General features: G+C 44.9%; 1 protein-coding gene across 1 annotated transcript in view; it reads left to right on the forward strand.

Moving 5' to 3' along the window:
- Positions 1–218: 218 nt before the first annotated feature.
- The window catches only part of ABCA3 (ATP binding cassette subfamily A member 3), a 338,890-nt gene continuing 325,193 nt past the window's right edge, over positions 219–13,915 (forward strand). Inside the window, exon 1 of the mRNA XM_030211949.1 lies at positions 219–346. The gene's annotated coding sequence lies outside the window, so the exon portion shown is untranslated. The remainder of the gene's footprint in view (positions 347–13,915) is intronic.

Here is a 13,915-nt window from a genome sequence, read left to right on the forward strand (position 1 = left end):
AAATAGCGGCTTGTATCTTTTTCTACTATGAAAATGCAGATTCCTCAAGACGCGGCTCATCGTTTTCGGACTATGGCTAGTCCAAAAGCGCATCTTCACAGAGCGTCCCCCATAGATATTTATAAAGCAGTTACACGGGGATTCTTGTTTGTTCTTACGGAGCACAACTACTTTGATGCTGCCTGCCTCGTCAATCGACTCCAGTCCAGTTTCAGATCGGGCATGTGCCGCGCATCCTCTGACGCAACTTCCTGTTTCCGATAAGCGAAGTGGGAGAGGAGAGAGAGTAGTTGTGTGTATAACAACAGAGGACGGGGCAGCGCGCATTATTAGTGGGCGACCTCAGGTATGAGTTTGACTGGGGGGAGGAAAGGAGGATGATTATTATTATTATTGAGGGAGAGGTGCTGTATCGTGGACAAGGTGTGAGTGGAAGCTAGCGGGAGGGAGGGGACACCGGTCTCCGAATGCGTGCGTGTTAGGAGGGGATGCTCGGTGTGTGACTGTGAGTACAGCCGAATGCGTGTGACTTGGTATCTTTGTTACTAGTTGTGCTGTCCTACCATGTTAACGAAAGCTGCTTTTCAAGATCATTTTGCAAGCAGTTGTGATTGTAGTAAGCCAGCCTAACCCAGCAAAGAAATTCGAGACCCTTTCACCTTGCAGATAAAAATCTAGACTAGAGATGAAGTGCTGAAATGATGGGAAGACGCTGTCAGGGAGGGTATAATCGTTATCAAATTCTAAAGTATGAAATAGGGCAGGATATGTAGAAGTAGATGTGCTACTTGAGAGTGGAGGAGTAGCCTAGTGGTTAGTGCAGTGGACTTTGATCCTGGGGAACTGAGTTCGAATTATGAATAAAATTATGCTTTAAAAAATTTATAACAGTATTTGACATTGTCCTAGGCCCTTTTTTGTCTTTAGCCCGGCATCATATCAAAAGTATAGTGTTGAGGACTTTTGACATTTGTGGTAGATGTAGTGCTTGAAATCTTTCGTAGGTTCTCACATTGTTTCCTGTGCTGTTGGATGAGTGTTCAACTTTGTGATAGTGCGCTAACTTATAGAGAAATCTGCTGCTTGGGGTGTTTCCATTACTTTTTAACAAACCTATGAAGAATGCAGGTGCTCATTTTGGTATCTGCAAGACAAAAATATCCTGTGAACAAAGTGGAGGGTGCAGACTTGGAGTGCTTCACTTTTAAAATCTAAAATAAATGCATTCATCTTCAGAGTATGTAGCACTGTAACTCAACGTGTTTTCTTGTCCTGAAAGAGGAAATCTGAATTCTAATCAGGAAGAAATTCATATTCTTATTTTTGATGCAGCAGACAGTGATTTGAGTGGAAAGAGTTGTCTTTGCATTTTACAACATATTCTACACTGAACTTCAGAGTTATAGAATGGTAAATTTATGGATCTGTTGGTGAGCATTCTGTGAATTCAACTGTTTTAGTATAATCACTGCAAAAAAGCATATTAATGAGTATGAACTTGGTATATGAATGTGTGTACCTATATATTATATGATCAAAGTTAGTCCATAATATCAACAGTCATGGCTAAACAAAGCTTTTAATGCTCTTACATAGGTAAACTTGATGAAGTTACAATCCATGTTTTGTGTTCTTGCTTTCAATGCAATAGATCCCTTCCTTTTTGTATATATTCTACATTGGTGGTTCCTAAGCCTGTCGTGGAGGAACCCCAGCCAGTCAAGTTTTCAGGCAATCACAATAAATATACATGAGAGATTTGCATACCAAGGTGGCAGTGTATGTAAATTGATCTCATGAATATTCATTGTGAATAGCCTGAAAACCTGACTGGCTGGGGTTACCCCAAGACAGGTTTGGGAAATTCTGAATATTATCATTGTGAATATTAATATTGATTTTTCTTTTATCTGATATTGACATTTCTTTTCGTTATCATTGTCTTTTTATTTAAAGAAACTGGCCAGTGAATAGATACATTGTTTAGTATATGTGGATTTGTATTGATCTTTGTAGCACAGTTATTTTAACTTTGTCTTACAAACATGTTTTGCATCTGTTTTTACATTCATGCTGTTTTATTTGTTTATTTATTTATGCTTTCTTGTATCCTACTATTATCCAAAAACAAGTTTTGGTTCAAAGTGGCTTACAGTTTACATTTTGGTGGAGTTACAGTAGTGTTGTGCAATGTGGATAGGGCGTCCGTGTGGTTATTCATAGAGTTTTTGAAGAGATAGATTTGAAGAGGAAATGGTAGTGTTAGCTTTTGTGTTCAGTTGTAGAGTTTTGGTGATGTTTATTCATAGTTTTTGAAGAGGTAGATTTGAAAGGAAGGCGAAGATATCTTTGTGATTAGCTGTAGAATTTTTTTGGATAGGTAGGTTTTTATTTCTTTTCTGAATTGGAGGAGATTTGTGATGTGTCTTGTGATTTTTCGGTATTGAGTTCCACTATTTCAAACCTAGGTAGCTAAATCCTGCTGAGTAGATAGTTTTGTAGATGGTGTTTCTGCAGTTGGGTAGATGTAGGAGTGGGTAGTCTTTTGTTTTCTGGGCTGGCATTTCTCGAGGATAGTTCAATCATGTTAAGCATATATCGGGTGCCATTCCGAATAGTATCTTGAAGATTAGGGTACTCGCTTTGAAAAATACTCTTGCCTTGACTGGTAGTCAATGTAGTGTTTCAAGCAGTGGGCTTGCCATGTTTTGGACTGTTTACAGCGATTTTAGTGTGTTTTCCTTGCACCCTATGTATGCTGCATTGCAGTCATCTGGTTGTGGTATATCGTTGATTAGACCAGTATCCGAAAAGATTGTCTAGGAAAATAGTCTCTTATTCTCAGTTTCCATAGTGTTCTGAAGCATTTTTATGTTACTGCTGATATTTGATTTTTATTACATAAGCTGATTCTGTTTTGAATCAGTAGTAACTAAGAGGTATTATGCCATGTCATTTTATAAAACATACAGATTGACAATATTGTAATTGTGGTGTCATTTTTATGGTTTTAGACTCCTGATGCAGGCGCTCGTGTTGAGTCAAGTGAAGATTTTTAATAAAGATTTTGTTGCCTTCTGTCATCTCAGCTGCACTAACCACTAGGCTACTCCTCCACTCCAGTGACTGATTGGATTAGAAACTGATTAACTGGAAGGAGACAGAGGATAGTGGTAAATGCTACTACTACTTAACATTTCTAAAGTGCTACTAGGGTTACGCAGCGCTTTACAATTTAACATAAAAAGGACAGTCCCTGCTCAAAGAGCTTACAATCTAAAGGACAAATGTAGAGTCAGTCAAGTAGGGGCAGTCAAATTGGGGCAGTCTAGATTTCCTGAAAGGTATAAAGGTTAGGTGCTGAAAGCAACATTGAAGAGGTGGGGTTTGAGCAAGGATTTAAAGATGGGTAGGGAGGGGGCTTGGCGTAAGGGCTCAGGAAGCTTATTCCAAGCATAGGGTGAGGCAAGGCAGAATGGGCGGAGCTTGGAGTTGGCGATGGTGGAGAAGGGTACTGAGAGGAGGGATTTGTCCTGTGAGCGGAGGTTTCGGGCGGGAACGTAAGGGGAGATGAGGGTAGAGAGGTAATGAGGGGCTGCAGACTGAGTACATTTGTAGGTGAGAAGGAGAAGCTTGAACTGAATGCGGTATCTGATTGGAAGCCAGTGAAGTGACCTGAGAAGAGGGGTGATATGAGTATATCGGTTCAGGCGGAATATAAGACGTGCAGCAGAGTTCTGAACGGGTTGAAGGGGGGATAGATGGTTAAGTGGGAGGCCAGTGAGGAGTAGGTTGCAATAGTCAAGGTGAGAGGTAATGAGAGCGTGGATGAGAGTTCGGGTGGTGTGCTCAGAGAGGAAAGGGCGAATTTTGCTGATGTTAAAGAGGAAGAAGCGGCAGGTCTTGGCTGTCTGCTGGATATGCACAGAGAAGGAGAGGGAGGAATTGAAGATGATTCCGAGGTTGCGGGCGGATGAGACGGGGAGGATGAGGGTGTTATCAACTGAGATCGAGAGAGGAGGAACAGGAGAAGTGGGTTTTGGTGGAAAGACGATAAGCTCGGTCTTGGCCATGTTCAGTTTCAGGTGGCGGTTGGACATCCATGCAGCAATGTCGGATAAGCAGGCCGATACCTTGGTCTGGGTCTCTGCGGTGATGTCTGGTGTGGAGAGATACAGCTGGGTGTCATCATGTGGTCACATCGAGGAAAAGAATGTTATCAGTGGTGTGCCGCACGTATCAGACCTTGGGCTGGCCCTGTTTAGGGCTGTCTGGTAAGATTTGCCTCTTTGCAGATGATACCAAACTCTGTAATAGGGTAGACACCCCTGATGATCTAGCAAAAGTTGAAGAATGGTCTAGAAATTGACCACTAAGATTCAATGCTAAAAAATGCTGGGTTATGCTCTTGGGCTGCAAAAATTCAATGGAGCAGTATGGCATAGGGAATGAAGTACTTTTAGTGTACGAAAGAAGAACGGGTCTTAAGGGTGATCGTATCTGACAATCTTAAGGTGGCCAAACAGGTAGAAAAGGTGATGGTCAAAGCAAGAAGGATGCTTCGTACATAGGGAGAGGAATGGCTAGCAGGAAAAAGGAGGGGAGCGTGCCTTTGTGTAAGTCCTCTAATGAAGCCCCATTTAGGATACTGTGTGCACTTCTGGAGACCACACCTTCAAAAAGATACAAACAGAATGGAGTCGGTCTGGAAGGTGGCAACTAAATTGGTCAATATATGTACAGTGAAACCTCTGTTTTTGTTGACTTCGGATTTCGTCGGTTTCGGTTGTCTATTTTTTTTTTGTGAAAATTTTGTCTCGGTTTTCGTCAGCTAATCTTGCGTTCTCATGTGTCGTTCTTCTGGGGCGTTGTTTCCGGTTGTGGGATCGCACTGCTGCTGTTTTCGGACCCAAATTTTGTTGTTTTGCCACAATACTGCTGCTGCTGGTTGAGTGCCTGTATCAAAATCCCTGCAGGTATTAGGACCCAAATTTCGTCGTTTTGCCACAATACTGCTGCAAGACCTTCAACTAGAAGTGCAACAGACGGCAGATGAAGTTGCTTCGTATAATGAGGAAGAAACAGTAGAGAATGTGCCTTCTTCAGAGATTAAGGACATCCTCTCCATGTGGAGTAAAGTACAGGTGTTTGTGGAGAAAAATCACCCAGACAAAGCTGTTGCCAGCCGTGTCTGCAACTTGTTTAATGATAATGTCTTGCCCCATTTTAGGCAAATCTTAAAGAGGCGACAGAAACAAACCTCTTTGGACAGGTTTCTTGTGCAGCATGGGTCCACAGACTCTGAAGCTGGTCCTAGTGCCAAAAGAACAAGAAGGGAAGTGACCCCCCCCCCCCCCAGAAGCTGGTCCTAGTGCCAAAAGAACAAGAAGGGAAGTGACCCTTCCAAACAAGGATCCCCCTTCCAAACAATAATCTCTGCTCCTCGCTCTCCATCTTCCATGCACCTAGAAGAGTCTTCAGAAAGGTAAATGCCATGTTAAATGTTCATTTATTGTATACATTAGTCTTTTTTATTTATTTAAAAGAAAAATTGCTTGTTGCCTCGGTTTTTGTCGGTTTCGGTTTTCGTCGATAGTTTTCGGACGAATTATCGACGAAAACCGAGGTTTCACTGTACTATATAATAAGTACATAAGCACCGCCATACCGGGAAAAGACCAAAGGTCCATCAAGCCCAGCATCCTGTCTTCGACAATGACCAATCCAGGCTTCAAGAACCCGGCAACCCCCCCCCCCCCCCCCCAAAAAAAAAAAAAAAAAAAAAAAAACTTAATTCTTAATAATGTTCAATGGACTTTTCCCTTAGGAATCTGTCCAAACCCCCTTAATAATGGTTCAATGGACTTTTCCCTCAGGAATCTGTCCAAACCCCCTTTAAATTCCGTAAGGCCAGCTGCTGTCACTACATTTTCCAGCAACGAGTTCCAGAGTCTAACTACACGATGAGTAAAGAAAAACTTTCTCCTATTTGTTTTAAATCTACCATATTCTAGCTTCATCTTGTCCCCTGGTTTTGTTGTTGTTTGAAAGTGTAAACAAATGCTTCACATCTGTACGCTCTATTCCGCTCATTATCTTGTAGACTTCTATTATATCACCCCTCAGCCGCCTTTTCTCCAAGCTGACGAGCCCTAACTTTCTCAACCTTTCCTCATAGGGAAGTTGTTCCATTCCTTTTATCATTTTTGTCGCCCTTCTCTGCACCTTCTCTAATTCCTTTGTATCTTTTTTGAGATGCGGCGACCAGAATTGGACACAATATTCTAGGTGCGGTCACACCATGGAGCGATACAACGGCATTATAACATCCTCGTGTTTGTTTTCCATCCCTTTCCTAATAATACTCAACATTCTGTGTGCTTTCTTAGCAGCCGCAGCACGCTGAGCAGACGTTTTTAATACCTTATCAACAATGACTTCCAGATCCCTTTCTAGGTCTGGGACTCCTAACACGGAACCTTGCATGACGTAGCTGTAATTCGGGTTCCTTTTACCCACATGCATCAGTTTGCACTTGTCAACATTGAACTTTTTATTTAAATCTATTTTATTGATGGAATAACATCAAATACATCAATTAAATCACAGTGAAACATTTCTTAAACATGTAGTTCCATACATTTTCTCCCCCCCCCCTTCTCTTCCCTCCCCCCAACCCTTCCCTTCCCTATACCCCAACCCCATTCCAATCCCAACGTTATGCAAAAACTCCAACAAGTGCTTACCAATATTAAATCTCTAACCCACTTAATCCTTTATGTAACATAGGTCACCCACATAACAAACACCGCTATGTCATCAAAAAGCTTCCAACAGTGCCCCACTCCTTTGATGTCTTGCTAACGAAGATGCGCAAGGGGCTTTGGCTCTTATAGCCCCCCGTCGCAGTAGGTCACCACTGTGGAGTACATGTTCATTGAACCCTTGTTAATATTTGCCATTAGGATTTACACATATTATGACATTATATACTTGCAACAAATCAAACTCAAAACTTGAACATACCTTTTGACAACACTCCCAATGCCAATTAAACATTATCCCGTACCAGTCAACCTTTTCTTCCCCCCTACCCCTCCCCCCAACTCCCTCCCTCTTACCTATCCCCTTTCCTCTTCACTATAGCACCACTTAATAGCAAGTGAACATGTGATAGACACAGAACATACCCCCCTACAACAACTTGATATCCCAATCTTCTCATGTGGGTACTGTAGCGAACATGACAGTAAGAGTTGAGGCTTCCAACCTCCTCTTCCACTCATCGCACCTTTAACTTCCAGCAATGACAGCTTACCACAAATTCTCAACACATTCGTTCCTATCACATCTCTTCCATGCACCCGATCTAACCTAAAACATTCAATACTTGACTCCGTGCTCTTGGGGATATTTTTTGCAAATAGGCCCCCCAGACTTTCATGAACCGCTGCCGCCTCTTTGGTGAGCTACGAGCGTCCTGCATTTCCCATAACATCAGCTCATGAAGCTTGTTCCTCCAGTACCAATAAGAGGGGCCTTTGTCCATGATCCAATGGTTGAGAATACATTTTTTCCCCAAAATGCAAACTTTGCTAAGAAAAATCTTTTCCTCTAGGGAACCTCTATTCCAAACCCTCACTGAACTGAATAAAACCCGCTCAAAGGACAGGTCCACCTGATATCCAAGGACCCAACTTAGGAACCGGGAGAGAGCCGACCAGAACCCCTGTATCACCCTGCACTGCCACACACCGTGGAGAAACGATGCATTGTCCACTGCACACTTGGGGCATTCACTGGTTTCCACCACACCCGCATACCACGCCTGTTTAGCTGAAAAATATGCCCTATGGATAGTTCTAAAGTGGCATTCCTGTAACTCAGAACTATGCACCACCCTTATACCTCCCTGAAGCGCGGCTAATATAATCCCCTCTATTATTCTACTTCCCGCCTCCTGGCTCCATTTCTCAGCTAATGGTTTAACATCTCTTTTAGATTGTTTCCCTATCAGCACCTTGTGAAACCAGGACACTGATATTTGTCCTGCTGCATCCCCGGCCAGGAGCTCCCTGATACTCATCCCAAACTCTGGTAGTAGGTCTGCGGCAGGAAGGCTATATATATAATGTGATAATTGGTAGTAAGCTAGTTTTGCTAATATTCCTCCAGCACAGAGCCTCTCAAATTCTAAATAAGTCATGACTTTCCCATCTCTCTGTAGGAAATACTCTAAAAGTATCACTCCCTTCTTCTCCAGGTCTCGAAAGACCTTATTTTCCCTCCCAGGCAAAAAATCCCCATTACCCATAATGGGCAGCAGTACACTCTGCTCCGGATTATGCCCTAAAAGTCCCGCTACCTCTCTCCACAAATATCGCAAAGGTTGCAAAAGGCAGCTACGTTTTACCCCTTGCGGGAGATTATTAGATTTTGTGTGCAAGAGGTAATTAAGGTGCCAGGGGCTAAAGTACAGGCGCTCCAATTGTGTATCAGTGTATGTAGCCGTGCCCAAAACCCAATCTCCCAGATGGCGCAGCAGACATGCTTGGTTATATGTGCGCATATCAGGAATCCCCAGTCCCCCACTCACCTGGGTCCCGCCAAGACTATTCCACCTGAGTTTTGGTTTCCGCCCCGCCCAACAAAAACGATTTACCTGTCTCTGGTGGGCTTTTAAATCTTTTTTCCATAACTGTATTGGCAATGTTTGCAACATGTATAGCCACTTCGGGAACACCAGCATACGATACAAATGTATCCTTCCCATCAGTGACAACGGCAAGGAGGTCCACTTGACCAACTGTACCTTTGTGTTCTGCAATAACTGAGGAACATTACAGGCGTACAGCCTTGCTGGATCTATTGTTAATTGGATACCCAGATACGTAAAGGATCCAGTCACCCAGCGCAGCGGGAACTGTTCCCAGTCCGCCCTCCTGACCTCCGGACTCGCCAGAGCCTCAGATTTCATATAATTTAAGTGTAACCCCGAAAATTCTCCATATTCCTTTATGCTTTCCATAAGATATCCCAAGGAACTCTTTGGATTTGTAATTAACACCAACAAATCATCGGCGAATGCCGCAATTTTAAATACCCTATCTCGAATATGTACTCCTTGTATATCTGTATTAGTCCCAATCTCTCGTATCAATGGGTCAAGTGTTAACACGAAAAGGAGTGGAGAGAGAGGGCATCCCTGACGCGTTCCCCGGCCTATAGGAAACCACTCCGACCCTAGACCATTGACCAGGACTCGCGCCCGAGGGTCAGTATATAGTGCCCTAACAGCCTGTAGAAAGAATCCATTCATCTCATACGCCTTAAGTGTTTCGAAAAGGAACCCCCAGTCCACCCTGTCGAAAGCCTTTTCGGCGTCAAAACTAATTAACATTGCTGGTGTTCCTTCCCTCTGCACTTTTTCCAAAGCTAGAATTATTCTTCGCATGTTCTTTGCTATTTTCCTTCCCCTTATAAATCCCACCTGCGGTTCCTCCACCAAAGCAGGGAGATACCTGGCCAACCTATTGGCTAACAATTTAGCCAGAAATTTAGCCTCTGAATTCAAAAGTGATATCGGTCGGTATGATTCTGGGCGATTGGCAGGCTTACCCGGCTTTAATAGCACTGTTATGTGAGCCTGATTCATATGTAATGGCATGGATCCCCGCTGAACTGTTAAATTAAAGACCTCAGTTAGAATCGGGCAAACTTCAGTCTGCAATAGCTTATAAAATTCGTTCCGCATTCCGTCCGGGCCTGGTGTCTTCCCCAAGGGGCTCTGCTTAACTACCCACATCACCTCCTCCACCGTAAAATCTGCATTTAATACCCGGAGTTCTTCATCTTCTAATCTAGGCAGATCTATACCAGTCAGATAAGTCTCGCTAGGCGTGACTAAGTTATCTTGCGGCTGATACAGTTGCTCAAAACATTTCTTGAATACTCCTGAGATTTCACTATCCTGATGTACCATGGCTCCTTGTTCATTTGCCAGCGTGAGCACCTTACGGTAGCCTGCCTTCCTGCCCATCACCCGGGCCAAAAACTTCCCTCCCTTGTTAGCAAACTTATACAGCCGATACTTATAATAGGCCAGGGACCTCTGAACTATACGATGCACTAGCTCATTAAGACTCTGTTGTGCCTCTAACAGCTGAACCCGGAGTCTTTGCGAATGTCCCTCACTATATTGTCACCTCAGCATAGTTACTCTCTTCTCTAATCTAAGTATCTCTTGTTTTCTCACTTTCTGTTTAAAACTTGTGTATGCTATAGTCTCTCCCCTGAGAACCGCCTTAGCAGTCTCCCAGTAGAGCATTGGATCCTCCCTATGATTCTCATTGGTCTTACTGAAGTCTTTCCAACATTGAACCAAGTGGGGAAGAAACTGCCCATCCCGATATAACCAGCTTGGAAATTGCCACACCTTGTCGCCTCTCCTCCCCACATCTAACTGTAATCTCACCATTACCCAGGCATGATCAGAGACCACAACTGGACCGATCCTAGCGGTATCCACCTGTGTGAACAAGTCCTCTGTGACAAATATATAGTCAATTCGAGACCAAGTGGAGTGAGCCCTCGATAGATGGGTATAGTCCCTCTCAAGAGGGTTAAGTGTTCTCCACACGTCCACCACAGCAAATGCCTCTTCTAGCGCCGCTATTCCCCTCCGAGGTCCGGCCAGCTCTCTCCCCGTTGGTTTAGACCTGTCCAGTGCTGGATCTGCTGCCTCATTAAAATCTCCCCCCATTATAATGGGTATCCCTCCCAAACCCTGCAATGTACAAATAAGCTGCGTATAAAATTGTTTTTCGAATGTGTTTGGTGCATAGATATTACAAAGTATAACCGGTTGTCTATCCAACACTACAGATGCCAGCACATATCTCCCTTTGTCATCTCTCACTACCTTGCCAACCTCCACATGTATTCCTTTTCTTACCAATGTGAGCACTCCTCCCTTCCCTCCCACTGCTGGTGACTCAAAAATTTCGCCTACCCACCAACGTTTCAATTTAGTATGTTCTGCCTGTGTTAAGTGTGTCTCCTGCAGAAATGCAATTGACGCCTTTTGATCGTTCAGAGTTTTTAAAATTTTTTGCCTCTTAACTGGTGAATGTATACCCCCCACATTCCAAGTTAAAACCTGTAGTGGAGCCATGTAGTCTCTACATTTCTGTCAATGCCTCCATATAATATTCCTATAATCTCAACGGCGAGGTGTCCCAGCCACCACCTCCCCGGTGCGTCCTTCCATTCTATCACAACTATTTCGTCACACCACTCATCCTTCACATCCTCACAGCGTGCATATTTGTGATCTGTACCCCCCTAATCCCTACCCCCTCTATTTCCCCCTGTATCCAGTCCCCCCCCTCCCCCCCCACCCCCCCTCCCCTCCCCTCCCCCCTATAACTCTTCAGAGTCTTCTTCTTGTCTCGGACTTCTCTCACTCCTGGAAGCCCCTGGCCCATCAGCACCTACTTATTTTTCGGACCCCACCCCTCAGAACGCCACCCAACTCATGGTCAGGTGGCCCTCACAAATCCCAAATCCCCCACAGCCACTGAAACCTCTCTGTGTTCTTACCATCGTAACTGTCCTACCAAGAAAACATTAACAATTAACTTACAACCACAACTTTCAAGTAACCCCCACATTATTCATCACTTCTGGGTCCGTGTCCCCCACCCACAGAGAAACGTAGGAGGGGGCCACCCGACTGTCCAGCAAAGTTCATACCCAGTACTATCTCATGTGTCGGGCTCCTTCATGTCCTTATCTAGGAACTGCTGGGCCTCCTGTGTGGTCTGGAAAGAACGCCACTGGTTCAGATGGTGGATCTTCAAAATGGCTGGATAGAGCAGCATGAATCTGGTCTTCTTAGCAGCCAATGCAGAACAAATGGGGTGAAAACGGCGTCTCTGCTCCTGTACTCCTGCCGAATAGTCTTGAAAGATCTTTACCTGGGATCCCTCATATGTAAGGGAATCTCGCTTCAATCGGTAACCCCGCATGATTTCTTCCTTATGCAGGTAATTGAGCACTTTAATGATAACGATTCTCGGTCTCTGCAGGTTTTGTTGCCAGCGCCCCAACCTGTGGGCTCGTTCAATACACAGCTCTCCGTAACTGTCAGAGAGAGCCAATTCTTTTTTCAACCACTGTTCCAGTAGATGTCCCAGCGATTTTTCCGGAATCTTTTCAGGGATTCCCACGAGTCTCAGGTTACATCTCCGTGCACGGTTTTCCATGTCTTCTATTTTTTCCTGTTGCAGCTTAAGCTGATTCTGGAGTCTGGCAATCTCCTGTGTATTGTGTGAACAACAGTCCTCCGTTGCGGCTATTCGATTTTCCGCCTCTCCCACCCTCCTCTCCGTGTCTGCTGCAGATGATTCCAAATTTTTTAATTGCCCCGCCAGCAGATCAAGTCTTGGGCTGAGGGCCGCACTCACCGCTGCTGTTATTTGTGCCAGCTGTTTATCAGTAAACTCTACCTCCACTGTACTTTTCAAGTCCTCCATTTTATGGTTGGGCCTAAGAGGTGTGGGCTTTTCTTTATCAAACTTCGTCCCCTTGCGAGTAGTCCCAGGCGACATGTGTTTCAAATATTGCTCCATACACAAAGCTCACCAGTTCACATGCGTCCTCCGCACAACTTGCCTCCCGAATTTACTGGACTTTAGTTGTCTAACTTCTGTGGGGACTTAGCTCCTGCTTGTATTCTCAGCGGCCTCGGGGCACTCCGGAGTTCTTCTGGCACTCAGCCCGTACCTTCCGCGGCCTCTCAGGTCTGGAAATGGGGTGGTAGAAACGTTATACCACTCAAGGCTACCGTCTGAAACCTTCACCCCCAGACCGGGGGGGGGGGGGGAGGGGGCAATCAGGAAGTATATACAGCACTATCCTGCCCGAAGCTTGTGCCCACAATATGCCTCAGAGAAGAAGAAAAAAAAAAAAAAAACTTGTGCCTCCCCCAGATTTTCTGCTGCTCTCTATCACTTGCCTGCTCAAGCCCGTCTGAGCCTCGCTTCTACTCCGGGGTTCGCGTTGCGTCTGAGGGGTCTGCTGTGCCTGCTTCTGATCTTCACTTCTCTGCCTCTAGTTTTTAATAGTTCTGACTTCTCCCCTCGCGTACGTCCTTTCTCCCCTGATCACCGCTGGCCTCTGGGTTTCACAGGTTCCGTTTCTCTTCTGCCGCCGCCATCTTGGAAATGCGGGTCGTGAGAAACTCTGCTCGGAGGCTGCCAGCTTCTATGGTGGGGCCGTTCTTAGGTGCTTCCTGGTCTCCGCTACCCTCCGATGTCCCTTAGAGCCATCGGAAGCGGTGCCTGTGCCGTTGGTTTCGGGGCTTCGCTCGAGCGATACGGAGCTCACAGCTCGACGTCCATCTTGCCGCTCGGCTCCACCGGAACGTCAACATTGAACTTTATCTGCCACTTGCACACCCAATCTCCCAGTCTCGCGAGGTCCTCCTGTAATCTTTCACACTCCTCCTGCGACTTGACGACCCTGAATAATTTTGTGTCGTCTGTGAATTTAATTACCTCACTAGTTACTCCCATCTCTGTCATTTATAAAAATGTTAAAAAGCAGCGATCCCAGCACAGACCCCCGCAGGACCCCACTAACTACCCTTCTCCACTGAGAGTACTGACCATTCAGTCCTACTCTCTGCTTCCTCTTTCAACCAGTTCTTAATCCATAGTAGTACCCTACCTCCGATCTCAAGACTCTTCAGTTTCCTCTGGAGTCTTTCATGAGGCACGTTGTCAAACGCCTTTTGAAAATCCAGATACACAATATCCACCGGCTCCCCATTGTTCACATGTTTGTTCACCCCCTCAAAAAAATGCAGTAGATTGGGAGAGAGGAGATATGATGGAGACATTTAAATTATCTC

The sequence above is a fragment of the Microcaecilia unicolor genome, chromosome 8 (genome assembly GCF_901765095.1).
Source record: "Microcaecilia unicolor chromosome 8, aMicUni1.1, whole genome shotgun sequence".
In the NCBI taxonomy this organism is placed as follows: Eukaryota; Metazoa; Chordata; class Amphibia; order Gymnophiona; family Siphonopidae; genus Microcaecilia; species Microcaecilia unicolor.